The sequence below is a fragment of the Bubalus kerabau genome, chromosome 16, assembly GCF_029407905.1.
Source record: "Bubalus kerabau isolate K-KA32 ecotype Philippines breed swamp buffalo chromosome 16, PCC_UOA_SB_1v2, whole genome shotgun sequence".
Classification (NCBI taxonomy): domain Eukaryota; kingdom Metazoa; phylum Chordata; class Mammalia; order Artiodactyla; family Bovidae; genus Bubalus; species Bubalus kerabau.
The window spans coordinates 59,573,834-59,598,360 of record NC_073639.1 but is presented as its reverse complement, the minus strand read 5'-3'; the positions used below and the strand labels follow the sequence as shown (position 1 = coordinate 59,598,360).

General features: G+C 42.4%; 2 long non-coding RNA genes across 4 annotated transcripts in view; one reads left to right on the top strand and one right to left on the bottom strand.

The window, feature by feature from the left end:
• Positions 1-373: 373 nt before the first annotated feature.
• On the bottom strand, positions 374-1,871 carry LOC129630085 (uncharacterized). 2 transcript variants are annotated; one of them, XR_008703509.1, is made up of 3 exons: positions 1,509-1,871; positions 1,094-1,248; positions 374-671 (listed from the first exon to the last, which is right to left on the bottom strand). It is a non-coding gene; the product is annotated as an uncharacterized LOC129630085 (long non-coding RNA). The 2 variants fall into 2 exon arrangements; XR_008703508.1 differs by lacking the exon at positions 1,509-1,871 and having other exon boundaries at positions 1,094-1,493.
• Positions 1,872-2,507: 636 nt separating this feature from the next.
• LOC129630084 (uncharacterized) overlaps positions 2,508-24,527 on the top strand; it is a 32,700-nt gene continuing 10,680 nt past the window's right edge. Inside the window, exons 1-3 of one of the 2 annotated variants that reach the window (XR_008703506.1) lie at positions 2,508-2,871; positions 4,851-5,049; positions 22,692-23,012. This is a non-coding gene — a long non-coding RNA (uncharacterized LOC129630084). Of the gene's footprint in view, positions 2,872-4,850; positions 5,050-22,691; positions 23,013-24,527 lie in introns of those variants that run through there. The other variant, XR_008703507.1, reaches the window with a different exon arrangement.

Below are 24,527 nucleotides of genomic sequence, written 5' to 3'. Positions count from 1 at the left end.
GCCCAGGGAGGGTCGGACTGCAGCCACCGCGCCCGCCCAGAATCCGGCAGAAGGATCTGGTGTTAGCGACCCGAGGGGGCAGGGCATTGCTGAAGAGGAACCAGGACAAGAGTCGGCAGGATGAGCAGATGCACAAGGAACTGACAGATAAGCTGGAGGTGAGAACGTCCCTCCGGCGATGAGTCAGACCGAGTGGTGACTCCTGGGGAGGCACCTGCCCGCTGAGTAGCTTTGGGAGCCACTCACTCCACTATCCGCACCCCCCAACACACCCCGCCCCTCCCCGCCCCCCCTGCTTCCCTCCTCATCCTACTGTTACCAAACCTCAAGTGCACGTGCCCCAGGCACAGTGAGGACAATCAATAATAAAACATAGAGTTTGAAACAGAGAAAGGTTTATTACAGGTTCATACAAGGAGAGGGTGGCTCATACCCTAAAAACCCCAAGGTTACTGAAAGCTTTCAGCAAGCCCCTTCAAAAGCCAAAGGTGAGGGTGGGCTGTGGTTAGTTGTTGCAGACTTCTTGGTGTCAGAGCCTTTGTTCTTCAGGTCAGGTCATGGTCAGGTAGCGATGTTCCTGTAAATCTCTACCAGATGAATGTTATTCTCTGTCCTGACAAGAAAGAGCAAGGTCCCAAGGCACAACTTGCACCCTCCAGGTCCAGTCCTGGCTAAGAGGAGGCAGATCTCAGGTGGCAGCTCCCTCAGGGCCAGGTTCCCACACCCCGCCCAGCTGTCATCCCTGAGGGAGCCAGGCACCCAATCCAACTGGCCCTCAGTCTCCTCAGGCCACCCAAATAGGGGAGACCAGGTCTGACAGACCGTGACCCACATAGTCGGCCACTGCTAGTAGGTCGCAGAGACAGGGATGGGGGAGAGGTTCACCACTGCCTCAAGGCCTGGGCTAGTGGAGGCCCTTAGTCAGGGCTCTGGAGCAGGACATAGTCCCCGGTCTGTTTCCTGGGCCCTCCAGCTCACCTGCTGGCCTAAGGCTGAGTGAGCTTGAGGGCCTCCAGGAGAAGGCCTGAGGGCCTCTTACTTCACTGTCTACCTGATGATCTTCACACCACTAACCCTTAGCTGAATCACTTACCTAATGGTCCCTCACTGACTGTTACTTGTGGGCAGGGTCCACTGTGGCACTGACCAGTAGCTGAGCAGGACAACTAGGGTTTCTCATTGACAGTTTGTGGCTTATGGGCAGAGCCCACTGAGGAACCGGACCAATGGCTGAGCAAGACCTGTTGCCTAGTAACAGGGTGTGGAGTAATGAGGCCCAGCAGTGGCTGCCTGCTAAGTGATGTGCCCATCCTGCTGTGTTACACTACCTCACAGAAAACTGCCTGGAAGGGGGGTGGAATGGACCGTTTGGGATCATCAGAGAAGGGCATTCATTGAGCCCACTTGACTTTCCCTCACTGCTCACAAAAAATGGGTCCATGCAGGATTTCAAACACTGTGGGCCATTCTAGATATGTACTGTTCAAAGCATCTAAAATAGAGCATACCTGTGGCTAAGCAACCCACTCCAGTATTCTTGCCTGGGCAGTCTCACAGACAGAAGAGCCTGGCAGGCTATAGTCCATGAAGTCACAAGGGTTGGACATGACTTAGTGACTAAACCACCCCCACCACCATGGCTACTTTATATAGCACTGAAGTGATATTTGCACACAGAGTAATTAAAAAGCAGCAAAGCATTTAAAATATGTTCCAGGTTTTCAGAGAAGTAGTGAATCACTAATCAGGGTGTTATCCTAAAGCTTTTCAGCTGTGTTAAGGCCTCCAGGTAGCCATGTTTTAACTTCCCACATGGAAGGAAACAACTGCCTTAAGGGAGCTTCATATACCTTCAAGTACTCAAGAATTAGGAAATATGGTTCCATTGCAGAAATAAGGTACACCTGTGCTCATCATGTGACCATTGGATAAGTATTTAATTTGGACTGCAGTATATTTCGGAGAAGGCAATGGCACCCCACTCCAGTACTCTTGTCTATGGGGTCGCACAGAGTCGGATACGACTGAAGCGACTTAGCAGTAGCAGCAGTATTTTTATATGTATTTAAACAGTACTTTTCTGTTTGTGTTCTCAGTCTCACACATGCAATTGGATGGCCAAATGTAACCTATGCTGCTACTGCTGCTGCTAAGTCGCTTCAGTCGTGTCCGACTCTGTGCGACCCCATAGACAGCAGCCCACCAGGCTCCCCCGTCCCTGGGATTCTCCAGGATATTGTTACCCAATTTGGTTGCAGCTTTCTTTTTACTCTTACTTACAAGAGAATAGTATGGTCCTGAATAAGGTCTGAAATTGACCCTAGTCTGGTCCCATATTACTGCTGCTGGTTGAACAGTCAGAATACAGATTCAGAAACTTTTCTGTAGTAAGAAGTGTGTTTGTAGTCCAATGACATATCAAATCAGAGAGGAAAAAAAGGAAACCGGTGAGTGCCCTGCAGTTCAGTTAACTGCCTAGTTGTAGTTAACTAGCTAAGCCAGTTGATGAACTCCTGAGATACCAGGGTCCAGCTGCAGTTGGATCCAGGGATTCCCTCTGGAGGACGGCGTTGACGAATAGGATAGCAAAGTGGAGAGAATCAGAGGCTCATTATAATTGGTTTACACGGAAAATTAATAAAACCCGTGACACCAGGTTTGCTCTGACCACGGAGGCCGCAGACGCCCTCTCAAATAGCGGAAAGTGCCCCACCTTAGGCACCTTCTGGAGTGGGTCTTAGAAGCCCAGGCAAGTAAGTGGTCTCAGAGGACCCCCGCACTCCAATTATTTTGGCCTGAAAGAAGAACAGAAAAGAAAAGGAGAGAAAAGGAAGCAAGAACGACACGGGGAGACCAAGCCTGTTGAGCAAGGTCCGTAGCTTTATTTTCAAAAGGAGCTTTTATACCCTAAGTTGTGCATAGAAAGTAATAGGGGGTGCAAAGTCATGCAAGGTCAGCAGTCCTTGACCCTTATTGAAACCAGGCTTTTTTCCTGCAAACTTATCAGATACAAAGGCTTTAGGTGATTTACATCATCTTCTGGTCAGGAGACCTGCTAACATTTTTCTTCTGGTCAGGAGACCTGCTAACATTTTTCTTCTGATAAGGGTTGCTGCTGCTGCTGCTAAGTCGCCTCAGTCGTGTCCAACTCTGTGTGACCCCATAGAGGGCAGCCCACTAGGCTCCTCTGTCCCTGGGATTCTCCAGGCAAGAATACTGGAGTGGGTTGCCATTTCCTTCTCCAATGCATGAAAGTGAAAAGTGAAAGTGAAGTCGCTCAGTCGTGCCCGACTCTTAGCGACCCCATGGACTGGAGCCTACCAGGCTCCTCCATCCATGGGATTTTCCAGGCAAGAGTACTGGAGTGGGGTGCCATTGCCTTAGTCAACCAGAAAAACTTATTTTCTCCAGAGGTGATTTTTCTTAAAGTTTGGTGCTACTCCCTGAAAGCACTAGACAGACTTGCATTCCTATAGGGCAAAGGTGCAGTGGGGATAATCAAGGGAAGAATTTATTAGCTCAAGGGTCTAGGGTTATTATTAACATTAAGGCTTCTACTTATATTTCTATATACCAACTATATTAATCAATACACTCCCAGGGACACAGTGGGTAAGGGATATGGAAACTTGGCAGCAGGCATTAGCTCAACAAAGAAATCCTCTATTAGTTCTATTTTAACAATTTCTAACTCCCCAACAAGCTCTGCATTGTTAGAATATCTTAGGCCTCCCATGTCTCTCATGGTTGGGAGGCTGCAAACAATCACATGCGTAGCTGTAAGAGTCTGGAAACCTGTCAGGCAGGTTAGAAAGCTTTCTGAGGGATTTGAATTGGAACACACCTTATACCCTGGAGATTTATTAACTAGAACTCTAAGTTGACTTTCTTACAGAGAAAAGTGGTCGGGGATAGCCCCCCGTGACTTTCAGAGGAGTTGGTGAAAGTAAAACAGACAGATTCTGGTTTTGGGGTAGACGCTCAGGCAGGTCCAGGTGGGAATGGCCCTCGAGCTCTGACTCGCCTTGCCCATCAGAGCTCTCCCGCATGACCTCGTCATGGGTGGGGACTCCCGTACTGGCTCCCAGCACTGAGATACCACTCTGAAAAGTGATTTGTGAAACCTATAGGTAGACTGCCAAAAAACAACTCCGTGAATTGAATTTTTTAATTTTCACTTGAAGGCAAGCAACAAGAAATAAAAGGGTGTCTTTAAAAAGATTCAAAAATTAAAAAGATTTGATTATGATTATATAGAAGTATTACTGCAGAGATGTATGCTTGTGATTTGAAATTCCTTCAGTGAGGGATTTGATTAAAGAGACAGCTAACCTGAAAGAAACATTCTATGAGTTTGATTGGTGATAGATTTCAGGGTAATCCTCTGTGTGCAGTTACACACATTCTGGGTTCCATTTGGAACCTTTGTACATGTCTTCAGCAAAGGAAAATGATTTTCAAATTCTATAATGAGAAAGGTTCTGGCATTTTGTTTGTGAAACCGACCTTCCCTTCTCTGGAAGAAGGGAATATTTTTGTAGTTGTGAAATGGGCAACTTTTCCTATATGGCAGAGTGTTTTGTTTTGACTGACAAGGGAAAAGAAAAAGAAAAAAAGGCTTTGGAATTTTTAGACCCTGATTCTGGGAAAGATTGAAGGCAGGAGAAGAAGGGAACAACAGAGGATGAGATGGTTGGATGGCATCACTGATTCAATGGACATGAGTTTGAGTAAACTCGGGGAGTTGGTGATGGACAGAGAGGCCTGGCATGCTGCAGTCCATGGGGTTGCAAAGAGTCTCACATGACTGAGCAACTGAACTGAACTGAAATTAAATCCTTTTCACCCAGCAATTAGAACAAGAGAAATGTGAAGGAAGATGATTTGAAAACCAAGAAGGGGAGGGCGTGTGTCTGAGCTGGAGAGTGGTGTGAACCAGCTTCAGTTTGAGTTGGAGAGTCAGCAAGCAAGGAAGCAGATTGAGAAGAAACATGGACTGTCCAGGAATTATCAGAACAGAACCAAAGGTTATTGGATCAACTCAGCAGGGTGAGTCACAAGTTAAGAATTTGTGGAATACAATTATAAAAGTTGAAACAGAGCTTTTGTGTAATGTCAATTGTGTATATGGTAAGATTAGTTCAGATTTTTGTTGCCTTTGTACTGATATCAACAAATGAAGTGTTTTTCACCTATAAGAATTCCAGTTTTCAGGTGTCAGGACCAAAGACCCTTGCCTGTCATTAGCCAGATGTGAGACTGGCAATCACTTGGGAGTTTTCTCACCATAAAAATGAAAGAGTTTGCTTAATGATTTCTGGTGTTTCTTTTAGCGTTTGTTGTTGCGCTTGTTCTTCAGTTGCTAAGTCGTGTCGGACTCTTTGCAACCCCATAAACTGCACATGCCAGGCTTCCCTGTCCTTCGCTATCTCCTGGAGTTTGCTCAAACTCATGTCCATTGAGTCAGTGATGCCATCCAACCATCTCATCCTCTGTTAGCCCCTTCTCCTCCTGCCCTCAATCTTTCCCAGCATCAGGATCTTTCCCAGTGAGTTGGCTCTTCACATCAGGTAGCCAAAGTATTGGAGTTTCAGTTTCACCATCAATCTTTCCAATGAATATTCAGGGTTGATTTTCTTTAGGATTGACTGGTTTGATCTCCTTGCAGTCCAAGGGGCTTTCAAGAGTCTTCTCCAGCACTACAATTCAAAATCATCAGTCCTTCAGTGCTCAGCCTTCTTTATGGTTCAATTCTCGAATCCATACATGACTACTGGAAAAACCATAGCTTTGATGATATGGACCTTTGCGGGCAAAGTTATGTCTCTGCTATTTAACATGCTGTCTAGGTTTGTCATGGCTTTTCTTGCAAGAAGCAAGTGTCTTTTAATTTCATGGCTACAGTCCCTGTCTGCAGTGATTTTGGAGCCTAAGATCTTAATAAAGTCACTGTTTCCACTTTTTCCCCATCTATTTGCCATAAAGTGATGGGACCAGATGCCATGATATTAGTTTTTTTTTTTCTTTTTAAAAATTTTATTTATTTTTTGATTGAAGGATAATTGCTTTACAGAGTTTTGTTGTTTTCTGTCAAACCTTAACATGGATAAGCCATAGATCTTAGTTTTTTAAATGTTGAGTTTAAGCCAGCTTTTTCACTCTTCTCTTTCACCCTCATCGAGAGGTTCTTTAGTTCCTCTTAACTTTCTGCCATTAAAGTGGTGTCATCTGCGTATCTCTAAAAGTACATGATTCTTTTACCTAGAGAAAATCTTTCACTGATAAAATTCTGTTAATGCTTTTAGCGTAAATGTTAAACAATGCCATCTTTAAAAGGAAAAGCTTGCGGGGAAATTTCTAGAGCAAATGGTTTTCATTGATGTTACATTTGTGACTGTATCAATACATTTCTTCATATTATTTAAACATGAAAGGAGGTATGTATATCTATATTTAAAATTTATTCTCTTTATTGCCACATTAAGTAAAAGTTCTTTTTTGTAGCCTTTTAAGGTGTTGTCATGTAAGTATTAATTAACCAAAGTCAAGACTGTAAAATCATTGCAGAGAAGGAGTTTGAGGGTTGAGTAGGTAGAAATCTAGTTTAAATACAGAACATACCTTTTATAAATGCAGAAACATTATTCATGCCCCGGTCTCTAAATCTACTTACTTTTGAAAATTAAGAGCTGGATTTATTATTGTACCTCAGCCCTTCATATGTGTTGAAAATGAGTTCAATTACCAGAGGAAAAAAGAACTTCTACTCTGATCTCATCCCTAAGCACAAATGATCTCAGGAGAGCACTGTTCTTGTCTGCATGGTTAGTGTTTGGTGCTTAGGTCTCTGGGAAATGCTTAGCTAGAGCAGCATGTGAAGTTATTTCACTATTTTGTGTCATAGTTGCTTCCTATAGGAACCCTGAGACAGGTCAGAACCGTCGTGCCTTACCAGGAAGTGCGAAGTAAATGCTCCCACTAGAGAAAAGAAGAAGAAGAAGGAGAGGTATAGAAGGAGAGAGTAGAACCAGGGGGCTGGGGGAGATGAGGGGCAGTGGAGAGACAGGAGAGAGGTGGGAAAAACTTGAAAAATAGCTAGTTGCAGGAGGTATTGAATGTATGTGAAAGTGAGAATTCAGTTGGTAGGTGGAGCTAAAACTAAAGATCTGGCCTACTGGTTTCTTTCTCGTCTGGGGAATCAAATCACCATTTGATTGGCTGGAAAGGAGAAGCTGGACAGTTCTTCAAGAAGTCATTACAGGGCCAGCTCAGTAGCCTTTCTGACTCAATTCTAAAACTTTTTTTCAGCAGTTGGGAAGGATATCTTTATCCTTGTAAGACTTTATAGATTTTTAAGTCTTTGTTCACCATTCATGAAAGATTAACCAGATAGGCCTGGCTAGATTGACTTATTTGCTCAAAAACACTTTATTTAATACTTTATTTTTATTATTACAACAGTCTCTTTGTCTTTTAAAAAAACTTTTTAAAGGCTCAGACAGGCTCCTCTGTCCATGGGATTCTCCAGGCAAGAATACTGGAGTGGATAGCCACGCCTTCCTCCAGGGGATCTTCTTGACCGAGGAATCAAACCCTACTCTCCTGTATCTACGATAGGCAGATTCTTTACCACTGAGCCACCAGGGAAGCCCAGTTCTCCCCCATTTAATACCTATTCTAATAAGCGTTTCTTATGGAGACTTATGAAAAGAATACAACTAACCAGAACAATTTAGGAGGAAATTATTTCTTGGGAGCTAAGTTTCTGTTACAAAATGATGTGAGCAGAAGCTGACTCAACTCTGCTTTCTGATCTGGTGAAATATAGGTGACTTAGAGAGATGGAGTCAGAGAAGGCAATGGCATCCCACTTCAGTACCCTTGCCTGGAAAATCCTACGGACGGAGGAGCCTGGTGGGTTGCAGTCCATGAAGTCGCTAAGAGTCGGACACAACTGGGCAACTTCACTTTCACTTTTCACTTTCATGCATTGGAGAAGGAAATGGCAACCCACTCCAGTGTTCTTGCCTGGAGAATCCCAGGGACGGGGGAGCCTGGTGGACGTCTATGGGGTCACACAGAGTCAGACACGACTGAAGCAACTTAGCAGCAGCAACAGCAGCAGAGAGATGGAGTAAGAAAACAAATACTAGTGAGACATAGCAAGAGCATTCTCATCTCTTTACCACTCTGGAATGGAAGTAGTGGTATTTATTCTTTGACACATCAGGAAACTGGGCATCAGAAGTTTAGTGACATTGCCCAAGGCTTTGCACAGGTTACAGGTTAACCACTGATTTCAAGAGTGGTTTTTGTATATTTTCAAGAATGGGTGGTCAGTCAGCAACAAGAACCTCACATTTATTTTCATCTTATTGGCTTATTTTTTAGTTGCTTTTGCTGAATGTTATTGTTTTGGATACTCTTTAACTTCCAAGTCACTGAGTAAAGTGAATCTAGAGGTTTGGAGTCCACTTTGAGCAGTTTGTTATATCAGGGGTGTGCTGGGAAGACAAAGAAGGATTTGTTGAGAGGCTCACTTCAGCTAGAAAAGAAAAGTAGCTTTTGCATATAGGAGCGCCCTTCTGTGAAGACAGCATTTCCAGCTTTTTCCAGATTGGTACTGTTGCTCCTTAGTAGGTTAAATACATTATTTGAACCTGCTCTTAATTATTTAGGGGCTTCCCTGGTGGTTCAGATGGTAAAGCGTCTGCCTGCAATGCTGGAGACCCGGGTTTGATCCCTTGGTCGGGAAGATCCTCTGGAGAAGGAAATGGCAACCCACTCCAGTACTCTTGCCTGGAAAATTGCATGGATGGAGCAGCCTGGTAGGCTACAGTCAATGGGGTCGCAAAGAGTTGGACACAACTGAGCGACTTCACTTTCTTTCTTTAATTATTTGCCCAGAGAGAGCCATGCCTGATTCAGGAGTCCTCAGGTTGGTTCTGTTAGTATCATGTTCTGAGTATCTTTTTCAAAAGAGGCAAGCTTGAGGTTCTAACGTATTAGGTCTAAATTTGGGGGGTTTCAAGGTCCAAAATTCAGATGCGTCACTGTGGAAGTAGATCTTCTTAATGCTGCTAGACTTAATACAATGGCAGTGGGCTTTTTTTTTCTTTACATTGAAATCTGAATTCCAATGGTCCCTGTAGGCAGCTTAGTATATTGCACTGGAGTAACGAAAACAGAATTAAATGAGTTGCCCCTGCCTAGTATGGGGTGAGGCCTCTAATTTTTGTACCTGCCACATGGATTGCAGGTGACAGGTTGGGGTTTACTGGCATAGAAAAAAAAATTGACTGCAAATTACACACTCTTTTGTTATTACGCTGCCTGACCCATAGTTCTGGTCCCTGAATATTGTTGCCTTGAAAAATAAAGTATCTGTAATCAGTGAGTAAACATAATCAGCAGAAAAGCTGGTAATATTTGTTTTGACTCTGATAGCATCTTCTCCATTGCTCTTCATTGGTGTCCAGGACAATGATACAATAGTATCATGTATTTTTAGAACTGAAAAATAATTTCTAGTCTAACTGGACCAGACCAGAAAATGTTGGTAAAATGTTTTTCAGAGGTTCTGCAAATCTGATTGTGTTTTTAAATATTTGTTACACTTTGAAGAGCCATTACTAAAAAACATCCCATGTTCTCTTGAGATGAATGCCAGTTTAAACAGGTGAAAGACCACTGGTGCCTCAGGTTGTGCTGCCAGTTTATCTTGCTTTTGTGCCCTCTCTTTTAATTAAATAGTATGATGCTATTGTAACCTGAGCTGTGTAAAATCTGGTGGCGTTTGTAACTTCTTCACTGGGTGAATTTAAAAATTTGTGTTCAGTATTTTAAAATCAGAGCTAAGCTAGACCCACAAATACAAATACCTACTGAATAAAGTTACCACTATCATCCTAGTCCTCCAATTTCAAATTATTTTTAGAAGCCCTAAGATTGAGGGTGGGAGGAGAAGGGGACGACAGAGGATGAGATGGTTGGATGGCATCACTGACTCAATGGACATGAGTTTGGGTAAACCCGGGAGTTGGTGATCAACAGGGAGGCCTGGCGTGCTACAGTTCATGGGGTCACAAAGAGTCAGACACTACTGAGCGACTGAACTGAATTGAACTGAATTATTTTTAATGAGTTTATAAATCTTATATAGTTAAGCTTATAAAATATTTAATGTTAACAAAAGATAACCTTTATCTATATCTGTTTATTGAGACTTCTTGTAAGATTACACATGTAAAAGTATGTGAGTTGGGAAAAAAACCTCACCAGACATAAATTGGAAAGCCATTAGTTTAGATCAGTAGTTCTCAAACTATAGTCTGAGGAGCCATAGGTCTCCAAGAGGTGCCTCAGAATAGTTATAAAGTAGTACAATTCAGTTATTTTTAGCAAATTTATAAAATTGTACCACCATCCCTGTGAACCACTTTTAGAAATTTTCGATACTCCTGCTCTCCCTGCAAAGATTCCCTGGTGACCTTTTGCAGTCAGTTTTTAATCCCCATCCTCAGCCCCAGACAAACATTGATCTGCTTTTGATCTGTATTAATGTCTTTCTTGGATATTTTGTGTAAGTAGAATTGGACAACAGATAGTTTTTTTGTGTGTCTGACTTCTTTAGCATAATGTTTGTGAGGTTCACCTACATTGTAGCATATATCAATGGTTCCTTTTTATTGCTGAATGTATCCTGTTGTGTGGATGCAGTGCATTTTGTTTATCATTTCACCAGTTGATGGACATTTGGATTATCTGCTGCTGCTGCTGCTAAGTTGCTTCAGTCGTGTCCGACTCTATGCAACCCCATAGACTGGACTATGCAGCCCACCAGGCTCTGCCATCCCTGGGATTCTCCAGGCAAGAACACTGGAGTGGGTTACCATTTCCTTCTCCAATACATGAAAGTGAAAAGTGAAAGTGAAGTCACTCAGTCGTGTCCAACTCTTAGCGACCCCATGGACTGCAGTGCACCAGGCTACTCCGTCCATGAGATTTTCTAGGCAAGAGTACTAGTTTTCGACTATTATGAATTGTGCTGCTATGAACATGAACTTGATTCATGTACAAGTCTTTGTGTGGACAAGTGTAACTTTTTAAGAAACTGCCAAACTGCTTTTCAAAGGACCATGCATCATTTTGCATTTCCACGAGCAATGTCTGAGAGTTCCAGTTTCAACAAAAAAAGGAACCTTTTTAATATTAAAAAAATATGGTGTATTCTCACATAATAGATGTCATTTTAGTATCTGCAGGATGATTAAAAAAAGAACAAAAATGACAGGGAATTAGTAATATTCCTAGAAGGATTTATATTCTGTAATCACAACAGCATTTAACGACTTGATGCAGTTAGTCTATAGGCTGTACTTTGTGTGCACCCTTACAGCAATTCAGTGGCCCACAAGGATCATGGTTGGAAGCTACTGGTCCAGATGATGTGTTTATGAATAAATATAAGCCATCTTTTAATCATCTTCTATAAAATAGAGACCTACTTCATAAAGTTGTTTAGAAACCAAAGCATTTGGCCCATCCCAGGTGCTCAATTAGTGACAGCTGTTACTACTAGGAATTAGTGTGACTTTAAATAGCAGGAGACCTGGGTTCAATCCCTGGGTTGGGAAGATCCCCTGGAGAAGGGAAAGGCTACCCACACCAGTATTCTGGCCTAGAGAATTCCATGGACTGTATAGTCCATGGGATTGCAAAGAGTCTGACACGACTGAGTGACTTTCACTTTCACTTTTGGAGCCATACAGGTGAGAATTCTAACTTTTCTGAAGCAGGTTAAACTAATAGCAGTCTCTTCTTTATTCAAACTGACTTGGAGTAGAGACTAATTGGATTTTTGGAAACACCTCTTTTCCATACTTCTTGCTGACTTCAAAATGTTGTTTGTATCTATCCATTTCATTTGATTTCATCTTTTTTGAATTGGAAACTCCTCTTCCCCACCCTCAAATTTATCAAAGCCCCTTAGCAAATGTTGTTACTGTATTCTACAGCTGTAATTCTCATCTCTGATATGCACAGGAATCACTTGGGTAATTCTTGCACTGAATACTGATTCCTGGGTCCCAACCCCAGAGATTCTCATTTAACTGCTCTGTGATCTGCACATCAGCATCTTTTTTTAAAAGGCAGGTGATTATAATGTATGGCCAAGGATGAGAATTATTATTCTAATATGAAACAGGATTGGGGATGGTGTTCTTGCCTACTTGAGTATCAACAGTCAGTGTTACAAGTAACTTAATTCCTTCATTGTAAAGACATTAAGCAAAATAGAGTCTCTGGGATACCCTGTTAGAATGACACAAAGCCGCTGGAGGAATCTTTCAGGTAAGCCTTTCTTCCACCTAAGTGGTACAGTCAGTGGTACAGTTGTGTGTAATGAAAACAAAAACTTTAAGCCATGCTGAAGTCAGGGCATGTTTCATTCATCATCACTTCTTCTAGGAGGCACTGTGGCATAGTGTAATGGATTCAGGTTTTGGCACTAGATGAATTTGGGTTTATTTTGGATCTGTAGATTACTATGTTGATTGAGATTCAGAGTTTGCAATTGCACATTTTTCTCATGTGGAAAAAAATAAGGATATGAAAAACACAACAGGAATCATACTATACACCGTACAGGGTTGTTAGCATTGTAGACTATATATAAAATCCTTAGCAAACTTTCTGGCTTAGTAAATAGCAGTTGTATTGTATATACCATCTCGCCTCATTCTAAAGACTGTCTTTGACTTGTTTGTATCTCCAGTGCCAATCACAGTGCCCTAATGCTCAGAAGGTTATAAAATTTGATGATGATATAGAAAATCTGATTTCTTTTTTTTTAATCAATTACTCATAGGTAAATAATAGAGTTGTGGCATTATAAAATTAAAGCTCAGCAAGTAAGTGTTGCCACACATTATTTAATGGCAGTATCCCTTCATTTTTGTTTAATGAGAATCATGGTCAAAGTCATGTAGTGTCATACAATCCATGGAAAAAATAGTAGCACCTCAGTATTTAGCAAGTGATGCTTTAGTGGCTATAGTAAGTATGATATAAACAAGAGATATGGTTGCAAGGGAAGGAACAATTATAAAAATAGACAAGAACGTAATGTCAGAAAAATCAAGAGTTAAAAAGGTTAGGACAGATACACAAGCCAGAATCAGAACATATTAGACAAATGCAGTTCATCATGTATTTTTTTCCTAGCTCTGACTTCAGAAGGCCTAGAAGCAATGAAATACTAGCAATAATAAGTACCCCTAATGCACAGAGTTTTACTTCCTAAATATCGTTCTTGACTAAAAGGGACCAGGGCTCCTTGGAGAAATTACTAATTCCAAGTTTATAGTAGGAACTTAGGCTGAGTCTGAGACATCATTTTGTGCTAGAAGCAAGAAAGTTTTCAAAACCTAATGGAATAATTATGTGTGTACATCAGTTTAGCAGCAAGATCTTTCTTGACCCACCCTTTCATTTAATGAAAATGAAAACAAAAGTAAGCAAATAAGACCTAATTAAACTTAAAAGCTTTTGCACACCAAAGAAAACCATAAGCAAGACGAAAAGACATAAGGAAACCATAAGCAAGACAACCCTTAAAATGGGACAAAGTATTTTCAAATGAAGCAGCTGACAAAGGATTCATCTCCAAAATACACAAATAGCTCATATAGCTCAATATAAAAAAAAAAAACAAAAACCCAATCAAAAAAAAATAGGCAGAGACATAAATAGACACTTCTCCAAAGAAGACATACAGATGGCCAACAAACACATAAAAAGATGCTCAACATCACTAATTATGAGAGAACTTCAAATCAAAACTACAATGAGGTATCTATCACCTTATGCCCATTGAAATGGCCATTATTTAAAAATCTACAAACAGTAAATGCTGAGAAGGTGTAGAGAAAAGGTAACCCTCTTGCACTTTTTGTGGGAATGTAAATTGATACAGCTACTATGGAGAGAAGTATGAAGCTTCCTTTAAAAACTAAAAATAGAACTACCATATGAGCCAACAATCTTATACTGGGCATATACCCAGAGAAAACCATAATTCCAAAAGACACATGCAACCCAATGTTTATTGCAGCACTACTCACAATAGCCAAAACACGGAAGCAACCTAAATGTCCATCAACAGATGAAAGGATGAAGAAGATGTGGTACATATATACAATGGAGTATTACTCAGCTATAAAAAAGAAGAAAATTGGGTCATTTGTAGAGACGTGAATGGACCTAGAGACTGTCATACAGAGTGAAATAAGTCAGAAAGAGAAAAACAAATACTGTATATTAACACATATAAGTGGAATCTAGAAGAATTGTACAGATGATCTTATTTGCAAAGCCCAAATAAAGAGACACAGGCTGGACACCAATAGGGGAAGGGGAAGGGGTAGGGGTGGGATGAATTGGGAAATTGGGATTGACATATACACACTATTGATACAATGTAAAAATACTATATATAGCATCATTTCATGGAGAAGGCAATGGCACCCCACTCCAGTACTCTTGCCTGGAAAATCCCATGGACGGAGGAGCCTCGTAGGCTGCAGTCCATGGGGTTGCTGAGGGTCGGACACGACTGAGCGACTTCACTTTTCAGTTTCATGCATTGGAGAAGGAAATGGCAACCCACTCCAGCGTTCTTGCCTGGAGAATCCCAGGGACAAGGGAGCCTGGTGGGCTGCCGTCTATGGGGTCACACAGAGTCGGACACGACTGAAGTGACTCAGCAGCAGCAGGATCATTTCAAGCTGGAATCAAGATTGCTGGGAGAAATATCAATAACCTCAGATGTGCAGATGATACCACCCTTGTGGCAGAAAGTGAAGAGGAACTGAAGAGCCTCTTGATGACTGTGAAAGAGGAGAGTGAAAAACTGGCTTAAAACTCAGCATTCAAAAAATTAAGATCATGGCATCCAGTCCCATCACTTCATGGCAAATAGATGTATAAACAATGGAAACAGTGACAGACTTTATTTTCTTGGGCTCTAAAATCACTGCAGATGGTGACTGCAACCGTGAAATTAAAAGATGCTTGCTCCTTGGAAGAAAAGCTGTGACAAGCCTAGACAGTGTATTAAAAAGCAGAGACACTACTTTGCCGACAAAGGTCCATCTAGTTAAAGCTATGGTTTTTCCAGTAGTCATGTATGGATGTGAGAGTTGGACCATAAAGAAGGCTAAGTGCTGAAGAATTGATGCTTTTGAACTGTGGTGTTGGAGAAGACTCTTGAGAGTCCCTTGGACAGCAAGGAGATCAAACCTGTCAATCCTAAAGGAAATCAACCCTGAATATTCATTGGAAGGACTGATGCAGCAGCTCCAATACTTTGGCCACCTGATGCTAAAAGCTGACTCACTGGAAAAAACCCTGACGCTGGGAAAGATTGAAGGCAGGAGGAGAAGGGGATGACAGAGGACAAGATGGTTGAATGTCATCACTAACTAAATGGACATGAGTATGAGCAAGCTCTGGAAGATAGTGAAGAACAGGGAAGCCTGGTGTGCTGCAGTCCAAGGGGTCACAAAGAGTTGGACATGACTGAGCGACTGAACAGCAACAACAACAATAATAAAATAGATAACTAATGAGAACCTACTGTATAGTTCAGCACTGAACCTACCCAGTGCTCTGTGATGAACTAAATGGGAAGGAAATCTAAAGAAGAGGAGATATATGTATACATATAGTTGATTCACTTTGCTTTACAGTAGAAACTAATACAACATTGTAAAGCAACTATACATCAGTAAAATTTTTTTAAATAAAATAAATTTCTCTTTCTGGTAATTCATTATTACTGTACAGAAATTCAACAGATTCCTGTTTATTGATTTCATATCCTTCAACTTAACAGAACTGATTTATTCTAATCATTTTTTGGTGGAGGCTTTAATAATAATATCATGTCATCTGCAAATAGTGACAGCACACCCCCTCCTTCCAGAGGAACCACTATCCAGACTTTTTATGATAATCATTCCTTTCCTTTGCTTTCTAGTGAGTTTTACTTGCTAAGTGTGCATCTGTAAATAATACCATTTTGTTTGCTTGTTTTTGAATTTTGCATCAATGGAATTATACAGTGTGAATTATTTTGTGTCTAGCTTCTTTTCACTTAGCATTTTGTCTTTGTAGTTCATCCATGTTGATACTTATAGCTTAGGTAATTCATTTGCTTTGATGTATTATATTCCATTGTGTGAATATATAACATACCTGAGTCATGTACTGGTACCTTGACTGCTGTGGGGGTAGAAAGTATTACAGGGTAGGGGCCCTTCCATGTGGGCTGGAGACCTTGGGGACGCCCAACTCCAGTCTAGGAGGTTGACCTGGCCTCAACCTGCCTAAGGATCTGGTCCTCAAAAGGTTGTCATGCCTCAACCTGCTCACAGATCCGCCAGTCCAGGGGTCCCAGAAGGTTGACATGCCTCGACTTGCCCAGGGATCCAATTCTCGGGAGGCTGACCTGCCTTGACCTGCCTGGGAATTCGATCTCCAGGAGGCTGTCACTCCTCAGCTTGCCTGGGGATCCGCATCCTGACCCAGGGACACCTGGCTCTCAGGTTGCAACAGAATTGAGTAGGATACGTTTCAAAAAGACTCACCACCCATGGAAATTGAAGGAGACCTATTAGTTTTTTTCTTTTCCTCCCTGTCATCACTGTCTTTCATATGGTAAATAACCAATCCACTTCCTGACAGACGTCCTTGAGATGCATCCTTGATAACTGGAAGCTGTTTGATCCTCTAACTCTAAGGAGAAGTTGCTTAAAATTCTTTTGTGCCACTGTGTGGCCATGGTATCCTCTGGGGGACAAGGAACACTAGCCTGAGGATGGGAGTTTAAATTACAATACCATCCTGCAGCTAGACTTATTCTGTAAAAGACAAGGGAAATGGACAGAGATCCCTTATGTCCAAATTTTCTTCTGACTAAAAGATATGAAGGAACTCTGGCCTAAGTATGGGATTGTTGTATGCCCTAAAAGTGAGCCTACTAGACAAATGGTGTTAGGCACAGACAACCAAGAGAAGGTACCTGCCTGTGAAGGCTCACCTCCCATGGCTCCCGAGTTGCCTGGTGCTCCTTCCTTGTATCCAAACCATGCCACCATATCTAGGAGCACCCCCTTCACAAAAGTGAACTCGAGTAAGTCCCTTAGTCGAAACTGGAGGAGTATTTGAACTAACCTGGGTCCATAAGCCCTTCTCCCTCTTAGGACTAAGACAGATCAAACAAGATCTGGGAAGCTATACAGATGACCCAGGCAAATATATAGATACATTCCAACACATTACCTTGGCCTTTGACTTGATGTGGAGGGACATCATGGTCATATTTAGTCAAACTTTATCTGACCCTGAGCATGCTAGGGTCTTAAAGGAAGCCTGAAGGTATGCTATGGGGCTTCACATGTCAAATGATAAATACCCAGTAGGGGAAACTGCAGTCCCCTCCTCAGATCCTAATTGGAATTATAATGACCCTGAGCACATCTGGGAAAGGGAACATTTTCTGATCTGTGTGAAGGCCGGACTGAAAGGAGCCCAGCAAAAAGTAATCAGCTATGCCCAGGTCTCAGCAATAACTCAGGAGCCCAGTGAGAACCCCACTGCCTTTCTGGAAAGGCTAAAAGAGTCCCTCCAGTGATTACTAGAAAGATCCTGCAGAGGAACAGGCCTCCAAATGACTATAAGGCAAGTGGTCTCTTCTTGTCCCACTTGCCAATTAAACGACCCCCAAGGAGCTCGAAGACCTCAGCCTGTCCGATGTGGGACCTACCCAGGAAAGGACTGGCCGATGGACTTCACCCAGATGCCAGTTTCTCAAGGGTAAAAACACCTATTAGTTATGAGAGGTACATTCACAGTATGGATTGGAAGCTTTCCCACCCAGACTGAGAAGGCTGAGGAGGTGGTAAACAAAATGCTCCATGAAATCATTCTGAGATTTGGTCTGCCCAGGTCATTACAAAGTGACAATGGGACATCATTTGCTTCTAAGGTCACCCAAGGGGTCTCTAAAGCATTGGGCATTACTTATTATCTCCATCGTACCTGGAGGCCTCAGTCTTCAGGAAAAGTAGAAAGAGCCAACCAAGTCTTAAAATCAGTGATAAAAAGATAACCCAGGAGACCTCCATGGGATGAAAGGAGGCTTTACCAATAGCTCTCCTCTGCACCCATGTTGCCCCTAGGGAACATGTTGGTCTTAGTCCTTATGAGATGCTATATGGGAGACCTTTTGTTTGTGTCAATGATCCAGAGGGCTCAGACCCTCTGGATCTGAGGGTCTTATACAATGGCCATTGGGCAGTTCCAACAGGATATATGCTTGTGGGTTATCAACCAGGACCCAAAAGATTCTAAAGAGTCACCACTATATGCTCCAGGGACTCAAGTCCTAATTAAAGTCTGGAAAGATGGGTCCCCAAAGGCTCAACTCCAGCCCACATGGAAGGGCCCCTACCCTGTAATACTTTCTACTCCCACAGCAGTCAAGGTACCAGGACATGACTCCTGGATTCACTACTCATGAGTCAAGCCGTGGAAGAAAACAGAAGAGGACACTCAATACACCTGTGAGCCCCTGGGGGATCTCAGATACCTATTCAGAACTACAAATGAGTGCCATTCTAATGAACACCCCCAAAATTAAGTTTCTGGGGATAGAATTTCTCAGGACAGCTCTAAAGAGCCAAAACAGCTTGGCAGAGGTTGTACTCCAAAACAGACAGGAGATAGATCTCCTGATCCCTTGACAAGGAGGGTCTTGAGCCATCTTGAATGAGACATGTTGTTTCTGGGTAAATACCTCCAGCTAAGTTAAAGTCTCACAGTCCTCAAGAAAAACATTCAGACCCTACAGGATCTCAAAGAACAAGCTGGAGAGTTCTCGGGGTGGCATCAAGCTCTCTTTGGGGGATCCTCCTGGTGATGGGAAATTTGGAGTTGGCTAATGCCCCACATCCAAGGGCAGAGAATCCCCAGCAAGACGGGAGATGCTGGAGCAGTGGCTGCATAGTGCTGGAGACTGAGGAGATACCCCATGTCCAAGCGCAAAGGAGAAGCCACAGGTAGATGAGGGCAGACAGACTGAAAACCACAATCACAGAAAACTAACCAATCTGATCACATGGATCACAGCTTTGGTCCTAACTCAATGAAACTATGAGCCATGCCATGTAGGGCCATCCAAGACAGACAGGTCATAGTGTAGAGTTCTGACAAAATGTGGTCCACTGGAGAAGGGAATGGCAAGCCACTTCAGTATTCTTGCCTTGAGAACCCCATGAACACTATGAAAAGGCAAAAAGATAGGACATTGAAAGATGAACTCCCAAGGTCAGCAGGTGCCCAGTTGCTACTGGAGATCAGTGGAAAAATAACTCCAGAAAGAATGAGGAGATGGAGCTAAAGCAAAAAAAACACCCAGTTGTGGATGTGAATGGTGTTGGAAGTAAAGTCTGATGCTGTGAAGAACAATATTGCATAGGAACCTGGAATGTTAGGTCCATGAATCAAGATAAATTGGAAGTGGTCAAACAGGAGATCAGCGAACTAAAATGGACTGGAATAGGTGAATTTAACTCAGATGACCATTATATCTACCACCGTGGGCAAGACTCCCTTAGAAGAAATGGAGTAGCCATCACAGTCAACAAAAGAGTCTGAAATGGAGTACTGGGATGCAGTCTCAAAAATGACAGAATGATCTCTGTGCGTTTTCAAGGCAAACCATTCAATATCACTGTAATCCAAATCTATGCCCTGACCAATAACACTGAAAAAGCTGAAGTTGAACAGTTCTATGAAGACCTACAAAACATTCTAGAACTAACACCCAAAAAAGATGTCCTTTTCATTATAGGGGACTGGAATGCAAAAGTAGGAAGTCAAGAAATACCAGAGTAACAGGCAAATTTGGACTTGGAGTACAGAATGAAGCAAGGCAAAGGCTAACAGAGTTTTGGCAAGAGAATGCACTGGTCATACCAAACACCCTCTTCCAACAACACAAGAGAAGACTCTACACATGGACATCACCAGCTGGTCAACACCAAAATCAGATTGATTATATTCTTTGCAGCCAAAGATGGAGAAGCTCCATACAGTCAACGAAAACAAGACCAGGAGCTGACTGTGGCTCAGACCATGAACTCCTTATTGCCAAATTCAGACTTAAATTGAAGAAAGTAGGGAAAACCACATACCATTCAGGTATGACCTAAATCAAATCCCTTATGATTATACAGTGGAAGTGAGAAATAGATTGAAGGGACTAGATCTGATAGATAGAGTGCCGGATGAACTATGGACGGAGGTTTGTGACATTGTACAGGAGACAGGGATCAAAACCATCCCAAGAAAAAGAAATGCAAAAAGGCCAAATGGTTGTCTGAGGAGGCCTTACAAAGAGCTATGAAAAGAAGAGAAGTGAAAGGCAAAGGGGAATAGGAAAGATACACCCATTTGAATGCAGGTTTCCAAAGAATAGCAAGAAGAGATAAGAAAGACTTCCTGAGCGATCAATGCAAAGAAATAGAGGAAAACAATAGTATGGGAAAAACTAGAGATCTCTTCAAGAAAATCAGAGATACCAAGGGAACATTTCATGCAAAGATGGGCTCAACAAAGGACAGAAATGGCATGAACCTAACAGAAGCAGAAGATATTAAGAAGAGGTGGCAGGAATACACAAAACTATACAAAAAAGATCTTCATGACCCAGATAATCACGATGAGTGTGATCACTCACCTAGAGCCAGACATCCTGGAATGTGAAGTCAAGTGGGCCTTAGGAAGCATCACTACGAACAAAGCTAGTGGAGGTGATGGATTTTCAGTTGAGCTATTTCAAATGCTAAAAGATGATGTTGTGAAAGTCCTGCACTCAATATGCCAGCAAATTTGGAAAACTCAGCAGTGGCCACAGGACTGGAAAAGGTCAGTTTTTATTCCAATCCCAAAGAAAGGCAATGCCAAAGAATGCTCAAACTACCGCACAATTGCATTCATCTCACACACTAGTAATGCTCAAAATTCTCCAAGTCAGGCTTCAACAGTACGTGAACCATGAACTTCCAGATGGTTAAGCTGGATTTAGAAAAGGCAGAGGAACCAGAGATCTAATTGCCAACATCCACTGGATCATCAAAAAAGTAAGAGAGTTCCAGAAAAACATCTACTTCTGCTTTATTGACCACACCAAAGCCTTTGACTGTGTGGATCACAACAAACTGTGGAAAATTCTGAAAGAGATGGGAATACCAGACCACCTGACCTGCCTCTTGAGAAATCTGTATGCAGGTCAGGAGACAACAGTTAGAACTGGACATGAAACAACAGACTGGTTCCAAATCGGGAAAGGAGTATGTCAAGGCTGTATATTGTCACCCTGCTTATTTAACTTATATGCAGAGTACATCATGAGAAATGCTGGGCTACATGAAGCACAAGCTGGAATCAAGATTGCTGGGAGAAATATCAATAACCTCAGATATGCAGATGACACCACCCTTATAGCAGAAAGTGAAGAAGAATTAAAGAGCCTCTTGATGAAAGTGAAAGAAGAGAGTGAAAAAGTTGGCTTAAAACTCAACATTCAGAAAACTAAGATCATTGACATCTGGTCCCATCACTTCATGGCAAATAGATGGGGAAACAATGCAAACAGTGACAGACTTTATTTTTTGGTCTCTAAAATCACTTCAGATGGTAACTGCAGCCATGAAATTACAAAATGCTTGCTTCTTGGAAGAAAAGTTATGACCAACCTAGACAGCATATTCGGAGAAGGCAATAGCACCCCACTCCAGTACTCTTGCCTGGAAAATCCCATGGACAGAGGAGCCTGGTAGGCTGCAGTCCATGGGGTCGCTAAGAGTCGGACACGACTGAGCGACTTCACTTTCACTTTTCACTTTCATGCATTGGAGAAGGAAATGGCAACCCACTCCAGTGTTTTTGCCTGGAGAATCCCAGGGACAGGGGAGCCTGGTGGGCTGCTGTCTCTGGGGTAGCACAGAGTCAGACACAACTGAAGCGACTTAGCAGCAGCAGCAGCAGACAGCATATTAAAAAGCAGAGACATTACTTTGCCGACAAAGGTCCATCTAGTCAAAGCTATGGTTTTTCCAGTAGTCATGTATGGATGTGAGAGTTGGACCATAAAGAAAGGTGAGCACTGAAGAATTGATGCTTTTAAACTGTGGTGTTGGAGAAGACACTTGAGAGTCTCTTGGACTGCAAGGAGATCCAACCAGTCCATCCTAAAGGAGAGCAGTCCTGAATGTTCATTGGAAAGACTGATGCTGAAGCTGAAACTCCAATACTTTGGCCACCTGATGCAAAGAGCTGACTCATTTGAAAAAACCCTGATGCTGGGAAAGATTGAAGGTGGGAGGAGAAGGGGATGACAGAGGATGAGATGGTTGGATGGTATCACCGACTCAATGGACATGAGCTTGAGTTGGTGATGAACAGGGAGGCATGGCATGCTGTAGTCCATGGGGTCGAAAAGAGCTGGACACAACTGAGCAACTGAACTGAATGCCAGTACTAGTCCCTGTCATCACATATTGATGCTGCATATGATTGTTCCATATGTTATCAATTGTCTACCCCGTTTTGTCTCTGTCCAGGTCAACAAGCTACAACATGCAGTGACAGTTCAACAAGGATATATGAAGCTATAGTGCACAAGAGAAAATATCACTCACCCTTAGATGGACACTGCTATAAGGACTCTGAGGCCTGAGACTAGCAAGAGGGGGAGGCCCAGTGCCCCTCACTGTCCCAGTTCAGCAGGAAGTAGCCAGAAAGACCTCCACACCCCTATTCCCAAAGAATTGGGCCTCCCATCTCTTGAGGGGGGAATGTTAGGTAGTTAGAATAGGAAAAAGGATTCCAGAATGGCGGTGGCTAAAAGAAAAGGAAGGCAAAAGCCCACGAAACTAGAACAAAGGAAGGTCCAAGGACCGGAGTGGGGACCTCAGGTAAAACAAACAGCACTCCTGGCTAGCCCAATTTACATAGGGCAGGCTCAGGGGAAGAGAAAAAACGCATAAAAAGAGAAGCCAAAATTGGGCTGGGGGCCTCTCTTCGCGTATTTTGGGTCGGCATGCCCTCATGCCTCATGCCTCAAGGATGTATTTTCCTTTACTTTCTAAATAAAACTGAGCTGTAACATGGAGCTGTAACACTAGTCTGTTCAAGGGCTGTAATGCTGGTCTGTCTGTCGCTTCAAATTTTTGCTGTGACGAGACAGACTGAGGAAATTACAAACTCCCCTGACATACCTATTTGTCCGGAAATGGTTGTTTCTAGGTTTTAGTTAACAAATCATGCTGTTATGAACAATCCATTCTGGTAGACATTAACACACACTTCTGTAGGATATACACATAGGGAATTGCCAGGTACATAAAACTGATGGCTTCTCTGATTATTCCTGAAGATAGATTCCCAGCAGTTAAATTAATGGATCAGAAGTTCTAAGCTTGGAAGAGGATTCAGGACCTCTGTGAATTTACTCTGTAATCAGCAAGATAGCCTTTATTCTAGTTTAATTCTTATTTTTTTTAATTTTAATTTACTTTTAATTGGGAGGATAATTGCTTTACAATGTTGTGTTGGTTTCTGCCATACAATGACATGAAGCAGCTGTTAAGTATACATATATCTTCTTGAGTTCCCCCACCCCCACAAGTTTAATTCTTCTACAGTGTAAACTAGCTACACTTGGTTCAGTGTGGGAACAAACTATAGAATCAGTAAGCAATTGCCTTTTTTCCTAAAGTTCATATGGAACTGTATTTCTTTCATGCAGTCTCAGTTCAGTTCAGTTCAGGCGCTCAGTCGTGTCCCATGGACTCTTTGCGACCCCATGAATCGCAGCACGCCAGGCCTCCCTGTCCATCACCAACTCCTGGAGTTCACTCAGACTCACGTCCATTGAGTCAGTGATGCCATCCAGCCATCTCATCCTCTGTCGTCCCCTTCTCCTCTTGCCCCCAATCCCTCCCAGCATCAGAGTCTTTTCCAATGAGTCAACTCTTCGCATCAGGTGGCCAAAGTACTGGAGTTTCAGCTTCAGCATCATTCCCTCCAAAGAAATCCCAGGGCTGATCTCCTTCAGAATGGACTGGTTAGATCTCCTTGCAGTCCAAGGGACTCTCAAGAGTCTTCTCCAACTGCCTTCCAATTCATATGGGTTTGTGTAGTGATTATGGCTGATTGACTGGAAAGCTTAGAACTGTTGAATCTCATTGTATAGAAACATCAATTAACCATGATCAAATTAATAGACATTGATTCAGTGTGCTTTATTTGAGGATTCACTTTCCAGAGCTTAAATTCAGTCAATTGAATGTTTTAATATATGTGCTTCTATGTTGTTTTCACTTTAGCAAATGTGAAATGTGTTTGTTCATTCACCTGTTTTGTGTCCTTCCTTGAATGCAGGGCTGAATCCTAAT